This window comes from Aulonocara stuartgranti, assembly GCF_965226115.1.
Source record: "Aulonocara stuartgranti genome assembly, chromosome: 16".
NCBI classification, from domain to species: domain Eukaryota; kingdom Metazoa; phylum Chordata; class Actinopteri; order Cichliformes; family Cichlidae; genus Aulonocara; species Aulonocara stuartgranti.
The window spans coordinates 32,631,624-32,652,484 of record NC_138952.1 but is presented as its reverse complement, the minus strand read 5'-3'; the positions used below and the strand labels follow the sequence as shown (position 1 = coordinate 32,652,484).

Below are 20,861 nucleotides of genomic sequence, written 5' to 3'. Positions count from 1 at the left end.
GCTCAGTTAAGCAGCACCCCATTCTGTTGGCACGATTGAAGAAAATCTAGCATAAAACCTTCACTCTGTGAGTTGCAAGATTTTCCAATTAAACATAAAGTGTATGGCAGTAAGTCGCTGCTGTGAAAAGACCACAACTCTATTTGTGCCTATGTGCAAACACATCATCAGTGTGTTATAAGCGTGTCTTTATTCTGCTGTCAGCACATCTGCTTTTCACTCTGATCGGGCAGAGTTTACCTAACAGTGAGCATCATGTTGCAAGGATCAGTTCTGGAGCGAAATCCTCTTGTTTCAGCCAACAGTTCCTGCTGGCAGCATGCTGTCTGATCTTCTAAACTTACCCCATTTTAATCAACTCTCTATGCTGCTTCCCTCCTCCTACAGGTCATTGGCTCAGATCCCACAGTGCCCAGCTTCCTCTTCTCAGACTCCCCTCAGCACAGCTATCCGTCTGGAGCGTCCAATGAGCCAGACAGACGTGGCCCTGAGCTACAAGTTAACAGAGAGAGAAAAGCAAGAAAAACAGGACATCAATCAATAAGCTGCCATTTCTAAATATAATAATAAACTCTTGGAGTAAAAAAACACGATTGCTCTGCCAGGTGCAGCTATATGTAAGGTCTGCTAGTAAAGGAGAGAAACACAATGGGCATCAGAGACTTCAGGCTTGAATAGCAGATGTATCCTGATACTGTAAAACAAACCGAGTCCTCCTTTTTAGAGTGAATTAGATGTTGAGTCAATTACATAATTAGTGTTCGTCTGACAGGAGAGAGCATCCTGAATTACGCACATCACAAGAACATGTGTGTGTTTAATCAGTTAGGGGTCGTTCATGGACTTCCTCAAAAACACTCTGAGGAGAATATATATATAATATATAAATATATATTTACAAAAGGACAATTTATACAGTAATTATTTTTCATTAGAAATCACAATTTAAAACATTTTTCTGTTAATTTTCAATGTTAGGTCCAGACAGCTGGATTTGCCAGCAACATACTGTTATTTTACACTTAAACTACTGTAATCTGCAAAAACAGGTTCTTCCAATAAAAAAATATTACATCACTGTGATGGGTGACATATAAGCTTAGCAGTTTAATACTGTCAGCTCTTTGCTTATTATGAGAATGGTATTTTAATGCTCCTGTAATCTCAATAAACAATGTATTATTATAAAATGATTCAAAGTACTGTGAAATAACCCTCATAACACTAAATTAATGACTTCAATTAAGCATTTAACAAACTAACTGAGGAACTGAAGCAGCATAACTTTGCTCAGATAAATTACAGGTGTACTCAAGGAAAATAAGGTAATGTACCGTGTTATTGTGAAATAGCTTTCTGTCTATATTTTTTTCTCAAATGGGTCAAAATTCAAAAAAGTCAAGCGTATTCACAAAGACGGACATGCAGTTTTGTGCATTGTTATAGCAATTAGTTACAGTGTAGTAAGAGAGGAAACCCATACTGGTTGGACCTACTTTGAAGCCTCAGTGTAAAATTAAACTTTGAAGTTTAAATATCCATTTAGCAAACACAAACGATTAATCAAATTAAATAAGATTATTTAAAATGATCCTGAAATATTGTGGGCCCTTATCAAGAAACACTATTATAATGACATAACAATATATATTAAGAAACAGTCTCAACAGTATCATGTAAATATATTTGAATCTGCACACAACAACATACCAAACAAAGCACCTCAAAGTTTAGTTAACCTTCAGCATCCAGTGTGGAACCACCGTACAACACTTTGCAACTACACCAGCCTCCAGTTGCTTTTCAAGTAATGGGTATTTTTTGAGCAGTAAAGCTAACAATAAAAGCAGTGAAGCAAATGACGTAAATTCCATACATTACTACTACCCAGCAGACATGAACGTAATCTAGGACAACAGGCCAAAAACAACAGAGACTGACCTGATAACACACATCTAAGACTGGGATGAATGAATCTGCAGGCCTGATGCAGAACAAAGTCTAATAAAACAGAAAAAAGCCTCGGCCCACCTTGTGTTAAACCCCAGCTCTTCTGTTTAAACCTCCATCCACCTCCACCATCTTCAACCACATGATGAGAAAATCTACCAGAGACTCATGCAAAGCTCAGGTCACATGATTTCTGACGTTAGCACCCACCCAGTCTCCTTTCCCCCCCTTGCCCCTTGCAGGATGCGGGGAAGTGAAGAGTGCTTTGGCTCCAAAGCTGTGACAAGTGGCTGTCATTTAGAAATGAACCCCACCCCACACTTCCCCTCCTCCATCCCAGGAGTGCTGGATGATTGGCAGGGACTTGGGTAGATCCGCCCTTTTTTCCTTTTTTCTCCCACTCCCCCTCTACACAGGCTCCTGGTCCTCCCGGCAAATATGATGCAGCTTTTTCATTCACATTTTGTTTGTCCCCAGATGTGGAGATTTCAAACAGATTTGAATGCTTAGAATTAAGCTCAGTACTGCGAAACAGTGGGTGACACATACTCCCTCTCTCGTTGCCTTTTTGCTCATGGAATAACCCTGCTCTGACAATCCCACTGAAACCGATAGGCTTTACAGAAAGGGAATGAGAAATTGGTTATCGCCACTGACTGAAGTGACCCATTTATTTATTTCTTTTTTCTGTCTTTATCCAGCGAGCATTTAAATCACTGAGCCAATTCCCTGCTGTTCCAGCCCGTTTCATTCATCCTCTCCTCATGGGTGCTTCTGAACCTCCTAAACTATGCAGAAGTGTTTCTGAGCAGACAGAGTAGGCTGTCTTATTACTCATCTCTCTTTCTTTGTGTGTGTGTGCGTATGTGTCTGAATGATGAAGGCTGGATGTCTTTCAGATCCTGTGCGGTAGTAGAAGAGGTGATAATAATGTGCTCGTGGTTTTTGACACCTCCTAGTGTTCCCTACAAACATGCAGACTGTGCCTGTCTATCTCATCCAGATCTGTGTGCAGGTGTGTATTTATGTGTGTGTGTCCATCTTTGTGTGTTTATTTATATATGTGTGTGCCTGTCTGGCAACCTCTCAGCTTGACACTAATTCACACACCTCAGTGCTCACATTTCCTGAAAATGCCATGAGTTCATCACAAAACAGATACATTAAAGGATGTAAACATATTCTGGTTGCTGTCATGTTTTCAGGAATCAGAACCATCTTGATTCAAAAAAAGGGAAAACAGGATCCCTGCTGCTGACAAGAGTGATCTATTTTAAAAAACACAACAATAAAAGTTTATCCAGCACAAGACAACACAAATATTAGCTTAAAGCACCACAGGAGCATTGCAGAGGCAAAGCACACAGTCTGCACCTGAGTCTTTTATTTTGAAAACTGGCTGTATTCACTGTGCAGTTTCTTATCTTATTCCGTGCCCTCCTCATCTGCTCTGTACAATCTAATGCAACTTCTGCCAAAAATTTGAGTTACATTGTTAGTCATATAATTTATACCACCCAGAGCAGGGTGCCACATTTGGTGGGATTCCAAGCATTGTCCTAAGCAGATGTGATTGGTCTCCAGTGACCACATTGAAGCCCGAACTAAACACAACCCTGCCCGGTGTATTCCAGTAATTTGCCAATGGTTTTTAAAAAACATTAAAGATGTAGCTAAATGTAGCTAACAAAACTGGTTTAAAATCTACAATGATTTTGTCACATGTGCCTCTAATGCATCATAACACAATAAAACACTTCCTGTCAGTAATTAAGGCCTCATTTTGACTGAATTAGAATAATAAGCAGTTAGCACTGAATCTGTGACTAGATTTTTCAGGGTTTAAATATAATACACTGCAGCAGGCGTCCTAAAAACTCTTTGCTTACAGACCTGTACTGCTAGTAGGGCGATAGCTCAGACTCCAGCATAATTAGCTTTTCATTCTTGCAAACCTTATCCACAAGATGCAAGAAATTCTGCCATCAAAAATCAGGCAGCTACAGATTTGACATTTTGGGGAGTCTGGCAGCTCCCTTTTTTACTCTTTGTGCCTTTGCTATGTTCCACACCAATAGGCAAAAACACTAGAGCACTGTAGGTCCCTCATGTGCCACTAAAACAGCACTGACCCATCGGGGCATTCACTAGGGCGCGGTCTGTATCTGGCACCGGGACGTTGGCACCAGATCCTTTGGGTCCCGTGGTTTGCCGGATGGAGCCTTCCTTAGATTGTGCTTGTTCCAGTAGATCCTACAAATGCTCGATTGGATTGTAATTGGGGAAGTCTGGAAGCCAGGTCAGTGCGTTAGATCTTTTGTCGAGCTGTTCCTGGGAAATGTCCAGTGCACTGTCCTGCTGGGCTGAGGAGGTCCACTGACGTTGGGGAGAGCCTCATCAAATAAGGGCAAATGCTTCATCTCCAACAGTCTTTAGGCAGATTGTGCTTAGATTTTCAAAGTAGCTTCCACATGAATGCCAGCAGTTAAGGTTTCCTAAAACAATATTGTGTTGTAACGAGATGATCAGAGTTTTACATGTCAGTGGTTTTAATATTGTGGCTGACTTGGTGTAGAATTAATATAATATATATGTTATTCTAGGTTTATAAGCAAAGTAGTGGGTCAGAAAAGCGTCATAAAAGCTATAATATATATTGTAGTCCAATATAATACCAATGCCCAGCCTTTAGAAATCAGGAGTTTCTAATGATATCAACAAAATCTACACATTCCAAGCATGCTAAAATCATTTAGGGTAATGGTGCTGCTGCTGTCGTGGATTTAATTACCTAACTTTGAAACTTAAGGCATTAAGAAAATTTACTTAAATTTGTCATTCAGAAACGGAAGTTACATCAAGGTCCTCACGTCCTGATGGTGTCTAAAAAAACTATGAAAAGATTCCCTCAAGCGTTCTGTGAGGTGGTCGGGCTGACTGGGAAAACAATATTTAAACACCCTTAAACCTGACACGGCATGAAAAGGTTTACCTGCTGCCAAAGTGTGCTGCGTCTCAGCAGGTGTCTGAATCAGAAGGTCTGTGCTGTGTGAAATGAAGGCAAGCCAGCGTTAGCACAGCTGGAAAGCGCTGCAGGAAGGCACCGCAGGAGAGTGACAGACTTGCCAGAGCGCACAGCGAGGCCAAGCAAGGGCACACGGTGAGACAAATGGAGACTGATAAATTCAACTTTTTCCGATTACCTCTGTGCGCACTGGCCAAACTGGTTTCAAAACTTCAAAATTAGGCTTTTTGACAGTCACCTAAGGAGCAGAATGTGAAAATCTGGAAGATGCTTTTGAAAAACAGCGACTTAAATCAGCTCAGTCATTGCTGGATGCGCTGTGGCAGTAAACTTCTGAAGACAACTTTCACAGTCAATTAGATCTGTTTGTGTTTGTTGTCCTTTACGCTGCGCTTCACATCAGCTGTGGCGCTGAGTCAAGACACTGCACGAAGATTGTTTTGACAAAGTAAAAAAAACGTTGTGCACAAAACGATTAAAAAAAAAACAGACAAAGCCAGATTCAAATATATCTTCATGTCTTCTAAGCCAAGCCAGTGCAGCGCCTTAGAGTACTTCAAATGCGTGGGAGTGCACATGCACTTGAATGTACAGACACACTGCGCTTGCAACTCAGCGTGTGGCAGAAAATGGCAGACTGCTGTCCACACACTGTGTGCCAGCACGCAGCCTAGACTCCAATACAGCTCCAACACAGGCGGCTGCTGTGATATTTCACTTTACACGAGCCCAAAGGCAGCACTCACAAGCGGCACTGAAATACGACCGACTGGTTTCCGTTTTAGAGACCTCTGAAGCCGCAATAACAGCTGCCTGCAACAACAATGACTTCCACGGTGACCAAGGGAGCAGACTTTGTAAATGTGAGGCAGTCTGAGAAAGCTCATAAGTAATAAATCACCACCAAATGCTAAGTGTACAATATCACTGCCTCTGTCCTCTTTTAAGTGGGTGAGGTGGTTGGGTAAAAGTTGTCTGTCTAAATAAAGAAAGCTATGGCACGATAACAGTTTCCTTACACATTTAGGCAAATCAGCAATCGTTTTAAACAAACTGCAGCTCAACTGTGAGGCAGTGATGAATCAGGCTGAGTTAAAACAAAACACACCTCATTGCTTTTTGAAATATTCATCATATGTGCCTCTAGTTTTGCATAAGCGACCTGGATGTGATGCTTTTCCTGCTCGCCTGCCCTCTGTCTTTGTAAGCCATGCACTGATCCACCAGTTTACGTCTCTATCCCTGTAACTGTCGATTCACAGCAAGCTTCAATCCTCCAGAGCAATCTGGCCTCTGCGTTAAAGTCCATTGATCGAGATGCTTATCTGCAGTGTCTTACGTAAGAAACATCTGACCGCCATTTCAATTTTAGATTAATGCACACAAGCAAGATTGAGCCAGAGAGGAAATTCATCTGGGAAAAAGAACTTAATTCTAACAACATGATCGAAATGTTTCATTTTAGACTCTGACTTGCAGGCAAGCATTTCGAGGCATGAACACAAAGGAGTTTCAGTGCAATCTGTGTGGTAAAATGAATATAAAATGAATCAATTAAAACTTTTTTCATCTGATATGATGGAAAATCAAATATACTGTGTTTCTCATATATAAAAACAGTAGAAATAAATAATGGAGGTCCCAGTCTTATTTGTAATCAAGAACAATGGCTCATTCCAGATGAGTCACCTTACATTTGAGACTATTAGAGTTCATTGCTTTGACAGACAGACAGGGCACACACACACATTGCAAGACGAGGGCTGCGCGGGGCTCAGCAGGTAATAAGAAACTAGTAACCTAATGAAGTGAAGTGCCTCTCATTCTCCTGTCAGGGGGAGGATGCACAGAGAAGAGGGAAGAGCACTGAGGGATCAGAGTCTATACATTTACTTCTATTAGAAGGATTAGTTTACTAAATGGTTTTAGATGCAAATTAAAGCAATGAAGAGGGAGGCTGAAGAAATTCTAATCACAGAAAGAAGATAAGGGTCTGGATGGAACTGAGTGTGAGCAGCCTCGTGGAAAACGTAGTCTTTTCCTGTCTGAGAACATGTGCAGTGGACTTTGAACCGTTACAGAAAATTTGGATCAACTTTTTAAGGACAAAATATTAATCAAGCACATTTTAATGTAATTTGTTGACTTGAAATCCTCTCAAGAAACTATACCTCTTAATCCCATTTTAGGGGAAAAATTTGAAATTGTAAAGAAACAGCACAATAAGTATGTTGCTAATATGTTTGATACTGCTGTGCCATATCATAGCAATCGCAATAATAATAGTATAAATTTTCATGTAATCACAAAGTGTCATAATGTCATATCATGTCTGAAAGCAAGAGCCTCAGGTGAGGATTCAATACCTATAAAGGGAGCCTCTACAACCTTCAACAAAGCACAGTGCTTTAAAAAATAGGCAAGAAAACGGTTGAAAAGCTGCTGAAGGTGGAAACAACAAACCTGTTTCACCACTTGATGCAGAAACATATGTACAACCAGGCTACAAAGGAGGAGATGCTAGCAGCTGATGATGTACAACCCAAAAGTAAACAAACGATGAGCATTGCTAGCTGCTCTGGCTAGCTGCTCTGGCTAGCTGCTCTGGCTAGCTGCATTATAATGCAGGCTTAAGGTTAAGTAACTTTAGTTGTTGTTAAATTAAAGTGTAAAAAATGTAAACTTTGTACTTTTACTTTAAATTTCAAGATAAAACACTACCCAGGCTACTTGTGTGCTTATACTTAGCTTGTGCTGTATCACTGGTGCGGCTGTGAGTCAGGCGGTAGAGCGGGTCACCTAAAAATTGGAAGATCTGCAGTCTGATTCCCAAACTACTCCTGTTTGCATATTAACCTCCTAAGACCCGAACTCTTCCATGGCATGCATTTTGATTTTCTCTTTGATATTTGGGCTGATTGGGACCTGATGAATGTAAAAACAAAGAATTACCAGATTTTTATTTTTTACCAAATTTTTGCTTCTAAGAAAAATGAGAGCCACATATGACGATATTCGTTTAAAATGTTTCTAGAATAGTAGCAGTATAATGTCCTCGTAAGTGGATATCAGGCCCTAAATAACCCAAAATGTGATGTCCACAACCTAGGAGGTTAAAGTATTCTTAGAGCAAAATACTGAATCCCAAATGGCCCTTGATGCATGAATCTGAGTGTAAGTGTGTGTTAATGTTACACAAAGCGACAAAAGTGCTTGGATGAGGCTTGTAGTAAAAAGTGGCTTTTTTGTACACTTCATTAATCCCCCAGGGAATTTGTCCTCTGCATTTAACCCAACGCAGCACGGTGGTTAGCACTGTTGCCGCACATGTTTGCATGTTCTCCCCGTGTTTGTGTGGGTTCCCTCCGGGTACTCCGGATTCCTCCCACCGTCCAAAGACATGCAGCTTGTGGGGATAGGTTAATTGGATAATCCAAATTGCCACTAGGTGTGAATGTGAGTGCGAATGGTTGTCTGTCCCTGTGTGTTGGCCCTGCGACAGACTGGTGACCAGGGTGTACCCCGCCTCTTGCCCTATGACAGGCTCCAGCGCCCCCCGCGACCCTGAAAAGGATAAGTGGAAGCAAATGGATGGATGGATGCATTTAACCCATTCACCCTGTGAAGCAGTGGGGAGCCACCAATACAGCGCCCGGGGAGCAGTGCGTAGAGACGGTATCTTGCTCAGGGGTACCTCAGGGTAGCTGTTTGGTGGATTTGAACCCCTGAGCTTCCAATCATGGGGTGAGTGCTCTACCTACTGTGCTGTCTCTGCCCAAGATTTATTGCCGTGTTATAATTAAATAACCTTCACTTACTTTTAAATGCTGCAGCAAGAAAATGTTGACTTTTTTCTGTATTATCAGAAATATCATTACTTAAAATTTTCTTGCGCTATATCATGAGGTTTGAGGTAAAACAACAGTAAACAAACACTACTTAGAAAAGGAGTCTGCTTTTCAGCAGTGATGTCCTGGGGAATCAGCTTCATCACCTCGGTCCTTTCAAATCGTTTCACTCACAACACACAACAAGAAAAACATCAGCTCTAATCCACAGAGGTTTTCAGTGGAGTGTTTTCCAGTTTCTTCTTCCAGCTTCAACGTATTCTTTCAAGGGAATCTCAACCAGTTTTCCACATCAAATACGACTGGATGTGTCATAATTCTTTGAAAATAAAATATCTCTTTTGAGGCTCCAGGTAAGATGTGCAATTGAGTCAGCTCCCACTGGGGGTGACAACTACATGATTAAGAGGAAAAAAGCATCTAGAAATGTGAGGAGGAGGTAGCCAAGCTTCTGTAAACTGATCCTTACCCTGCTTGAAGCTAGAAGCTTAAAGCTGTGCCAGCTGATACTAGCATGACCCACCCACACCTCAGACTACACTGTTGGTAGTTAAGCTGCAAAAAGACTCTACGTTTGCTTCCATCTCATCAGCAAAGAGAAATGATGACCTGTGACGAATGGGAAAATGGCACCTGTAGGCTTGCAGATACAGATTGCAACACGATACAACATTTAACCTCTTCAAAGACTTTCAAACGGTGGATTTGTTTATTTAACTAAATGTTTTGGGGCTTAATAGTAGCCAAGCAGCATCCTGTGGGCTTTTTCCACTTAGGGATTTAGAATGAATAAGCAGAAATCATGCCTTTCCAATCTTTAAGCTCCAGCTTCCAGCCGTAAATGAATACATCATTACAATAGACTAGTTTGACAATAACATGGGGAACTGGGTGATGTAAAATAAATATAAATGGTTTTTCAAAGAAAAAAAAACATCCTGGTATGCACAAGCTGAAGAGTATCTTCAAAAGCATCGTTCAGCATTTCCATTTTACATCTCAGACGCATTCCCACAAACAGACTAAACCCCCCCCCCCCCGGCTCTCTGTTTACCATCAGCCACTGAAATGTGGGTTAATGAGGCACCACCCGGGGGCACTGTCAGCAACACCTATACTACTAGTCTCATCAGAGGGAGGGGAGGCCAGGGAGTGGGCGGGGGAGCCCGCGAGGCTCCGAGCACAGGCAACATCAAAAGGTGGAAGTGTGGAAGAGTACCTCTAATTAGGCAGAATGACTGTGGTATGTGTGTGGACTACAGGTCTCTGTGGAGATATGAAGAGCTGTACAGTAGAGAAGTTTTACTACAGCTGCTGAGTGCTCGTCTCCGCAGGAATCTGAAAACGGTTATTTTGGGCTACATATGTAAAAATAAGAAGTGCACTTTGTTTTTATAGCAGGCCGGCTGGGCGCCGAGCATCAGCGGGAAATGGTTTTAAAACGTTTTAACAGCAAGTGAAAAAAAATGCATTTGATTATGATGGCAGCACAATGGGCACAGGAAGGATGCTGGCTGTCAAAGTTGAACGTGTGATAAAAATGCTAGAGTGAAAATATTGCAAAAAATAAGTCCTTGAGCACAGATACTCGTATCTTCCTGCTCCTCTCCAACTATGTGCAGGGTGTAGATGCAATTTGAGCCTCGATTTGCATGTCTTGTTATAATTGATAGGACTGTTGCAAAGAGATTATCCCCCAGTTTTTTACTAGTTAGTTTTAGTTGGCGAAATTCTCCATTAAGCTTCTTCTTACATAGCACATATCTCCTATCACCCTGTTTGTTGCAGACACACTGTTTGACCACCAAATTGACTGGCTTGGCGGTTTTGTCCAAAAAAATCTTTATCCATTTGAATGAGTTTAGAACATTACTAAACATCAAATATAAGTTGCAGAGTGGCATTAAAGCGCCCCTCCAAGTCAAACTGCCCTGCTGGGCACTGCGTCTTCAGTGGTTCCAGGTCATCTCGGTCTCATTCATATTTCATGTGTTGGGAGGTGGAAATGTTGCAGATGAATAATACAGGCGGCAGATGACCTGAGAGCAAACACTTTGCTTCTTTTGCATGAGGTTTTCCATGAGCCGCACAGCAGATGTGCACGTATTCAAAGAGGACAAAAGAGGAAGTCTTTTCCGCTGAAGAGAGACAGTTCAAAGGAGCAATAATGCAAATGATGACCGCAGCTATCGTGTGATATGAGGGCTTGTAATAAAGATAAAATGATCTGGAAAGACTGGCGCTTTGAAGTGATACGAGACGGGTTTCCACTGAGAAAAAGCACTGGCTGTTATCTTTAAAGGGGCGCTGTTTAGCTTTACTGTGTTATTTTATTGGATTTTTTTGCCTGTTGATTGGTCTTTACCTTGTAGTTTCATCTGCTGCATATGTGTGTTTCTGTGTTATATCCAGGGCGCTGCGTTAAATCAAATCGAAGGGCTGATTAATTACATTTTATACACTATTCATTTAAACAGTGTTCTTTTCTAGAGAGCCTGCTGCCTCTGAGAATGAAGGCGCAATAAAAAGACAATAACTAACAGCTAAAATAACAATCTCAATTAGAAAATAGTCAGCACTTTACTCGTGTTGTCATATCAAAAAATGGTGTGATCAATATTGTGCTACACTGTAAGTCTGCGTGTCAGACGCGCATGTTTAATTGATGAAGCAACAAGCCATGTAATTACCTGGTGATTGCAGAGGAAAATAAGCTGTGATAAAAAATAGGCAGACTCAAGAGTGAAGCTTAAAGAAGGTAAGATCTATTTTCATATATATATGTTTGTGTGTGTTAGCCAATCAGCAGAGTGGCTTTCTATCATGCCGCAGCCAGCCTCTCCCATTGACTCACGGAGCGTCACAGATCTCTCAAATTGATGGTATCCATAACCACGGGTATACAAAGCTAACCTTTAGAGCCACAGGTATGTGAAGGCTCAGCATACACACACAAACACACACACCCTACAGATACGAGATCAAACTCCAGTACATCCCTTTTAACTGGGAAGCTGCACTACGGTGATTATGAACCCGTGTGGCAATTTAAAGTTCTGATCTACAAAGAGGATTTTGGATGAACATGAGATCTTTCCCTCTGAGGAGGAGAAATGAAGCGCGCCCATCATCACTGCTGATCTGTGTTACATGATGAATGAACAAATGAGAGCCAAGAAACAGAGACAGAACATGATGTCATAAGTAAGCTTTGTGTAAAGCAGGGAGGAAATGCTGACATTTAAGTGATGCAGAGAATTAATGAGTTAGTGTTTGCGCATGAGACAGCTTGCCCAAGGCTGCAACTCTGATGCACCATTTGGAATCAAAAGAACAAAACAACTTTGCGTTCTTTGTTTCTGTGAGGAGTACACAGTACTCTCAGATCTATAACAGACTACAAACAGTGCATTGAACCCACGTTGCACTGCCAGCTATCGCTGTTGATTCTTCCAGTTTTTCATCATCTTCCTTAGTTGTTTGTTTTTGAGAGGCACACCCAAGCTGCAGACTACTCCAGCATGAAACGGGTAAAAGCCTAGGATACTGTCTTCTTCATCGAGACACATTTTATTCCATTTTTTCATTCAAAGCTCAGAAATGCAGGTAAAATGTGACCACCAATCAACAGCTGAACAACCAACTAGACACCAACCTACAAAAACTTTATACAAAAGATCGGCGTAGCCAAAGTATTTGATGTTGTTGTTAAGCTACAACCGTAATTCATTCAAGGGAGTTGTCACCTGCAGGATTTTGTTTGAAAGCAGGTTTACGCCACTGTCACGATGGCTTTACTTTTGAGACGTGAAGGCTAAATCAATATTTTACATCCCGTCAATGAAATAGCTACATGACCATGTTTTTAATGAACTAATGTTTTCATTCATGTCGGTCACACATACAGCACATACATTAAAACAATATTTATCATAATTTCCAATTCACTTGATTTTAGCCAATATGTTCCAGTATATATATATATATATATATATATATATATATATATATATATATATATATTTGGATCTTCAATTATTGACCAATGAAATCAATGCACGTACTATCTCCCTTAAATGTCTCTTTTTAAAATTACAGGTTAAACATGTATGTTTTTGACCATGTCAACATCAAACAAACAGTGTGCAGGTTAAACTTTGTTTCTAAAACTAAACAGGATTATATGTAGCTTGCAAAGAAGACAAATAAGTCTACAGTACTGTGCAAAAGGTTTAGGCAGGTGTAAACAAAGAATGCTTTCAGAAATATAAATGAATGTTTATTTGACCCAAATGTATTCTGAGACATGAGAACGACCCCAAACATACAGCCAAAGTTATTAAGAACTCATTTCAGCATAAACATGAACAAGAAGTACTGGAAGAGATGGGATGGCCCCCAGAGAGCCCTGATCTCAGCATCATCAAGGGTGTCTGGGATTTCATGAAGAGACAGAAGGATGTGAGGAAGCCTACATCCACAGAAGATCTGTAGTTAGTTCTCCAAGTTAGTTCTCCAGCCGAGTTCCTTCAAAAACTGTTTGTAAGTGTACCTAAAAGAATTGATGCTGTTTTGAAATCAAAGGGTGGTCACACCAAATCTTGATTTGATTTAAATTTCTCTTTGGTTAATTTACTGCATTTTGTTGCTTGATGAAAATGAATGAGTCGCACTTCCATTTTTGAAAACATTCTTTGTTTACAGCATTTTTTTAATCACCTGCCTAAAACTTTTGCACAGTACTGTATATATGCAGTTACACTCTTTAGCTCCTCAGTCATGAGTCACTGGACATTGTGGACATCGACGGTCACAACTCATGCATAATGCACCTTTTATATGTATGGACGTGTGCAGGTATATGTGTATGTATATGTATACATATGTACATTTAGTGTGTACATGTGTGTGTGCGTGTGTACATGTCTATACTTATAGATATCTATTACTTATATAGTAATAGTAATGGTAGAATAGTTACATTTATGTCTTGCACATTTTTACAACTCTCTATCCATAATAACATACTGTTGTATATAGTGCATTATCTTACTTATTTGTATTTGTTGTATTTTTTTTGTATTTTTCTTCTGCTATCTGATCCCACAGCGGGGAAATTTGTGCGTTACCTCAGCTCAGGTGAGGTAACGCACAAATTTCCCCGCTGTGGGATTAATAAAGTCTTATCTTATCTTATCTTATCTTATCTTATATGTATACATATATCATTGTTACATGTATACATCATCCTGTTGTTAAGTGCTTATAAACACTGTTTATAAGTGTTTTTGTCATCCAACTAAATACTGTGACATAAGAAAGAAAGTTGAATTAACCATAAATGTCTGTGTCATACATGAGCGAAGCGAAAAAGCACAGCAGGATAGCTGCTTTTACTCCCTCGCTGAGAAACAAAGTAGCAGCGTAAGCCTCGGCTGCAGTTGCAGCCAGAAGCTCATAAAAACTGTAGCATTAGAGTGGTACCAAAGTTCACCCCAAACTGCATGGCCAAAGTATTTTAAATTAATGAATGTTTTATCAGCCTATCCACACAGTGAATGTTAAGCTTCAACTCATCAGTGCACACCCATTCAACTTTAATTGGACGCTGACAGTTGCACATGTTAAATTCCCAGTTTTATCAAAGAAGCAGACATTTTCCATCAGACTTCCTTTTTCAAAATCTCTTGTGGGATAATAATGTGTTGTTTGTGAGACCCTTGATACCCACAACCACCCCACCCACTTTTTGTGTCTTCTCAATATCAAAATCTAATTTTATTGAAATAAATTTTAGTTCCACTTGAAGAGATTTTCTCCTGTATTGGTAATAAAATACTTCGCACTACTCACAAATTATTTGCATTTTTAAAGTTACAGTTACAGTTTTGTGTATGTGTGTTTCGGGATTTTTAAAGGTTACTAAACAGTATCAAGTAGCTGACCAAATAATAAAATATACATAAATTCTCGTTTTTCACATCTGAGTTAAATAACAAAAAACAGCTAAATATCTAAGCTCCAGGAAAACAAAGCAGTCCCCAAAGATCTAGGAGTTGCTAGAGTAAACCTTTAATCTCTAATTACTTCCCGAGGCAAGAAAATATGATAAAAGAATATGCAGTAAAGTAAACTATCTAGTGATGTAGTGTGGGCAAACATAGATTCCATAGAAATACAATATGACAGTAGCCAGGTTCAATGAAAGGTCCACACACACACGCATGCACACACACACCTATCCCCAGGGTATGTTCCTGTGTCCGTTGTCTTTTCTGCAGGGGATCATAATGACATCAGCAAGAGCAACACCTACATAAACAAAACCTCAACAGTCGCCTTACATTCATATCCACATCCATATGCTCACTTGCACACAGACACACGAACACACAGTCTCTGACCTCATTCCTACAATCTGTCTTCTGGGAGAAAAAGGCAGACGTAGACAAACAGAAGAAAAAATGAATGCTACCAGGTAAAATAAAGGGAGCAAACAGTTGCAGAGCTGAAGAGCCTAAACTGAGTGGAAGAGGAACATCTGATAAAAGCTCACAGAGGAGAAAAGAGGCGGAGAGCTTAGGTGACTATAGAGAGGAAGATGAGCAGAGATTGATGGGATAAGAGAGATAGAGGTATCGCTGCTGTCCCAGGAGTGGCGTTAATAAACAAATTAAGGCTGATAAGGCAGGAGAGGATTTGCTGGGCAGCAGATGGCTGCATGCCTCACCCCCTCCCAATCACCAGGAATCATGAGAGAGAGGGGGATAAGAGAGGACGAAGGTGGATGTTGAAAAAGAGGAATGGACATTGATGATGAAGGCAGTTAGAGTTTTTTTTAAAGAGAGCACTTTTTTTCTAAATCATCCTGTCAGTCAGAGGAAGATAAACAGATTGTGCCATGTTTTATTCACCCACTCTGTTACAGGCAGCTGCTTGGAAAAGAAAAAATAAAATCCTCTTTGACATCAAAATAGGGAAAAATGTTTCAATAATGCCCTGCTGGTCTTAGAAACTTAAGGTTATTCTTAAGATTTGGAGTTGAGAAGCTGAGAAGCATTAAAAGTTTTAAGATTTAAACAAGAAGCACTCAGAGAGCACAAACCTCCGTCCTTGTAGTGCAGTAAAAATCAGATAAAAAGAGGTAAGTAAATAACAGCAATTGATTTGTAATTACATGCACATGAATAACTTGAGCTTATTACATTTTTAGCTCAAGTTACCTTGTTATATTTTAAATCTTTATAGTCATTCAATTCAATTCAATTGTATTTATATAGCGTCAAATCACAACAACAGTCACCTCAAGGTGCTTTATATTGTAAGGTAGACCCTACAATAATACATACAGAGAAAACCCCAACAATCATTTGACCCCCTATGAGCAAGCACTTTGACGACAGTGGGAAGGAAAAACTCCCTTTTAACAGGAAGAAACCTCCGGCAGAACCAGGCTCAGGGAGGGGCGGGGCCATCTGCCGTGATTGGTTGGGGAGAGAGAAGGAAGACAGGATAATACAGTACTTTCTATATATTGACAACACACCACACCACACTTCTAAGAATCATAGTCTCTAAGGTAAACGACCTTTTGTCAATTTTTGACCAATAAATCATTACGTTGACCTTGAAGACCCTTGTACGCATACGCAAAATTTAAATTTTTAATTTCTTTAAACGGAAATCATTTAAAACTTTGAGCTATTGTGTTTACAGGCAGGCTGGCAGACCAAAAAAACATAACTTGCTTGACAAAGGTAATTATATGCTATTAATATGAATACTAGGCTCCTAATACTTGGAGACATATAGGTTGCAGACCGTTCCCCCTATTTAATTTCATTTGTCTTTATTTTTATTTCAAATGAACTGCAACCAGAGCTTACTGAAGCGTAACTAGTCAGCAGCAGTTGGACTACAAACTGATTTCATATCAAAACTACAAAGTTCTGGTGTTGAAAATCTGGTTCTTTGCAAAAGAGCCCCTGTTACAATACTGGCCAGACTCAGTGAATCAGAAATGACTTGGAAGATGCGACTTTCCAAGCAGTCGGAGAAAACATGGCAGAAACGAAACTCTGTGACTCTGTAACGTTAGACAAACTGCTTTTAAATTCAGCCATGTATTCTTGCAGTCGCCTCTTTTTCACCGGATCAATGCTGAACCCTGACCTTGCTGTGGGGGGTGTCAGTGTTTTCCATAAGCCTTTCTTGTCAGCTCATTGTCAGCTCCATCAGAGATACATCGAGCCCTGATTATCGACTGACTGGCTCCTACAGGCGCCTATGAGGATCTGTATGTGCTGAAGCTTTTCTGGATGTCATCACATGACTAACACCTTTTTTAAAGATAGGGAGAGTGAGAGGAGGAGTAAATGAACAGGGGAGGGGGAAGGAAGTAAAGCCCCTTTTCTTGCTCCCCAGGAAGCCAAGGACACACTTATGACTGGCTTAAACTGGAGAGGAGAGGAGAGGAGAGGAGAGGAGAGGAGAGGAGAGGAGAGGAGAGGAGAGGAGAGGAGAGGAGAGGAGAGGAGGGGTTTGGAGGAAGAAGGGATGAGAGCGATGAAAAGATGGAGCTGGAGGGATGTATCTTAGTAGCACAGACAAAGACGTGGGGCTGAACGGGTGGGTGTTGGGACTGGAAATGAAAAGGATGAAGAGCCATTGATCAGCTGTCACCTCAGTTTACAGAGACCTGACTAACAAACATCAACGCTCAAATGCTCAGTAAACTCACTATTGTATGAGAGTGCATTTACATTTATGCAGTTTAATGCACGGCCTGCTGCTGTGTTCTCATCATTTTTTAGATAGAAACAATTTCTAAAATGTGGGTCCAAATGCTGCATGTATCTTATGCAGCCAGTGGAAGTGCAGCACTTCCCCCATCCACCCAAAGTTGGTGCACATTTAGAGTCCTTGCACCTCGCCAAGGTCTTCTGAGGGCTAAAATAATTTCCCCAGAACATAATTTAGACCCCAGTCCTCATGGTGGAAAAGCAATGACTCCCAGAAGATCCTTGTCTTCGGGCAAAGTTCCTGCAATGGATATATATAGTTGAACACATAGCATACTTTGACTAGTACTTCCATCACACATTCATACAAGCATGCATGACACCTTACTCTTACTCTAGCTGTCTGCTCCAAGCCATCGAAATGTGAACATCACTAAAAATCAAACTTGACATCCCACAGTGGGTCCCACTTTACTGGCACCAAGCAGAAGATTCACCCACAAGATGCTCCAATAACAGCTAAGTTTATTTCTCTGATTTTTGTTAGAATAATTACTCTTCCTCATTTTCCTAAGTACACCTAACTATATACCAAAGCACCATTTAATTAGCGCTGAAGAGCCAACCACATTGGACTGTATCTTTCTATAAATGGCAGATGGAAATAGCTAATTACTATCCCCAAGAAACCTTTTGGTCATCCTAACCGGTGGGTACAGACATGATTAGCCTCGCGTGAACCTTTTAAGCCCCGAGTCAAAAGCTCTCTTCTCCCACTCCCCAGCATCAATATCTCTATGCAAACCTGCCTATGTCAACTCAATTTATTTTCCAATTTCCCGCAGGGTGAAAGACTGCCTCCCTCTCTCTCCCACTGTCTACCATCCATCACTCTACAACTTTCCATTCTCTGATGCTTTTCTCTTTTCTCCCTAGGCAGCCATGTGTCCCATCCTCTCCTCTTTTATTTGTCAATTGTCCTCTCAGTTGAAAATTTTAGGTACTGCTGTGTGTGCCTTGTGTGTCTTTGTCAGACAGGCAACTGAGAAGAGAAAGACAGGGGAAACTTAAGCCTTGATTATACTCTGTTGCAGACACGGACAGCTGGAGACATTGCTGTTAGACTTTTTTAATGTGCACTTGAAGTCCGCCGCCTGGTGCCCGTGCACGGTTGGTGCATTGTGATATGAAATCTCTGCAGATGAGTCCTCACGGCCACAAAAAACAGTCAAACGAACGGATGTCGACCCGCGCACTCACAGTCTCATCATCAAATTTATATCACTTGGACCAAAAGGGAAAGTATAATCCAGGCACTGGAGTGGTTATGTAAGTAATGGAACAGGAAGAGGAACATTACGCAGACAATAATTTAACAAATTACTAATATGAAAAGGCTCTAATCCAAGTGGCTGTAGTACCTCAAATAGCCACTAGAGGTTTTTGACCCAAAAGTGAGTCGTTCGTTGTAGACTCACATTACCAGGAAGAAGTGCCACTTTGAATGCCAGGTGGCCATGGCTACTAGGTGGCTTTAAGTAGTGTGTTTTATATAGAGTGTGTGATCTGAAGCCACAAGAAATTTCTAACAGTCTATCTCAAGCAATTTTTTTTGCCTCTTTTAGCTTTTTGTTTTGATTTTATAGCACATTTACTACTTAAGTCCCAACTTTCACTGTCACCATTTCCAGCAACAGCAGCCAGCCGATAAACCTCTTGCACATTACCTGATGTCGAAAAATACAAAATATAAAAAACAGCAAAGACATCCGGCTGTACTTATATTTATCCAGAACCAACAAACAACAACTCCAAAAGACCTCACTTCCTGTGCCAATAGACAATGATTGCCGACTAAGATGAGTATTGATGAGAATTTACTGATACCAATGCCTTTAATGATTCTGCCTATGTGTCCAATTCTTTATCAATTGTTGTATTGATTCTTGATCAATTTTTTTCGTTTAGTGCAAAAGACACCCAACAAAGGCTTTCGGGATAAATTAAACTGCGCTAATATCTTTTGAGCCTTTACACAATATAGAACAAGAGTAGAGAATAGGTTAGCATGTGCAAATCTTCAATGCTTTATGACTGTATCTGTATCTGCAATTAGATGTTTGTGTTTTCTGTTTGCAACTATTACTGCAAATGTAATTATTTAGAGCTTTAGACTGTTGGTCTAAATCAAATTTTCTAAATCAATTTCAGGACATCAACATGGAACCATGTAAGCTACAGCTGGCTGAAATAAACTACTTGAAAAAAGAAATTAAGGAGCTCTAGTCAAAAGTTTGAACAAGTTGGTAAAACAGGTCATTCGTAACGGTATAAGGAGTTTTATGGTGTCATTAGATGACTGCAAAACATACTTTATTGCAAGGAACTATCCCAACACAAGACTAATGTTCATAAGCACTGAAAAAAATTGTTATGAATTTGATCACCCATTCCTTCACCTCTGCTTTACATGAAGCCACAGCCAAGGCCAGTTGATATTCATGCTGCTCTCTAAATAACCATCAGCATACACCAACACAAACACAAGGCTCTGGCCAGCTGCAGAGGAATACACTATCGACCAGACAGGAATTTATCAGCCACCATAATTAATCTTGTGGGAGGCGGGCAGTGAATGTCTGCCTGTGAGTGAATCTCTAAGTATGCCTCAGAGAGACACGGGGCGGGAATGATGGCTCATATTGACGATATCTCTTGTGTAGAACAGCCCCGGTACAAACTCGCACACAGACAGACAGGCAGACAGTCCGCAACACACATACAGGCCCAAAATCTTTAGAGGGTCATCCAGACCTGAAAAGAAACTACTCACATCATGCAACGTTTTCAAAGATGTCTGAGCATCTACATCAGACTGCATCTGTTTATCCTGCTTTTCCTCCAGGAAAGACTTTGCCCTTTTGAGTTACACATTTAGTGATCACACAAGCTCCCAGCTTTAGTCCGATACGAACACACGAATAAGCAAAAGTAGGTTGTAAAAATGGGCTGTACTATCAAAAGAAGCTTAGAACATCTATCTTTGTCCATGCAAAGCATCACATTACACCTGCTGTCATCCCTCGACTTCCCTCCATACAAGGCTCTATGAATTATTGAGCGATCCCTGCATCGTCAACTACTACACCTCCGATTGAGCAGAATAAATATTCAATCTGCTTTCACCATTCATAAAATGACAAGACCCCCTGTTTGCAAGAGACCACCTGCAAGCTGAAACATAGGGAATTGAATGTATGATAATAGCCTCATTTCAAAGGCATTTTAAGAAAGAGG

The 20,861-nt window shown here is 40.5% G+C and overlaps 1 protein-coding gene across 9 annotated transcripts in view; it reads right to left on the bottom strand.

The window, feature by feature from the left end:
* The window catches only part of arhgef49 (Rho guanine nucleotide exchange factor 49), a 71,723-nt gene that overhangs the window by 21,547 nt on the left and 29,315 nt on the right, over positions 1-20,861 (bottom strand). For 4 of the 9 annotated variants that reach the window (XM_082507347.1, XM_082507349.1, XM_082507346.1 and 1 more), the window contains exon 2: positions 345-492. The gene's annotated coding sequence lies outside the window, so the exon portion shown is untranslated. Of the gene's footprint in view, positions 1-344; positions 7,918-20,861 lie in introns of those variants that run through there. The other 5 variants (XM_082507342.1, XM_082507343.1, XM_082507344.1 and 2 more) reach the window with 5 other exon arrangements.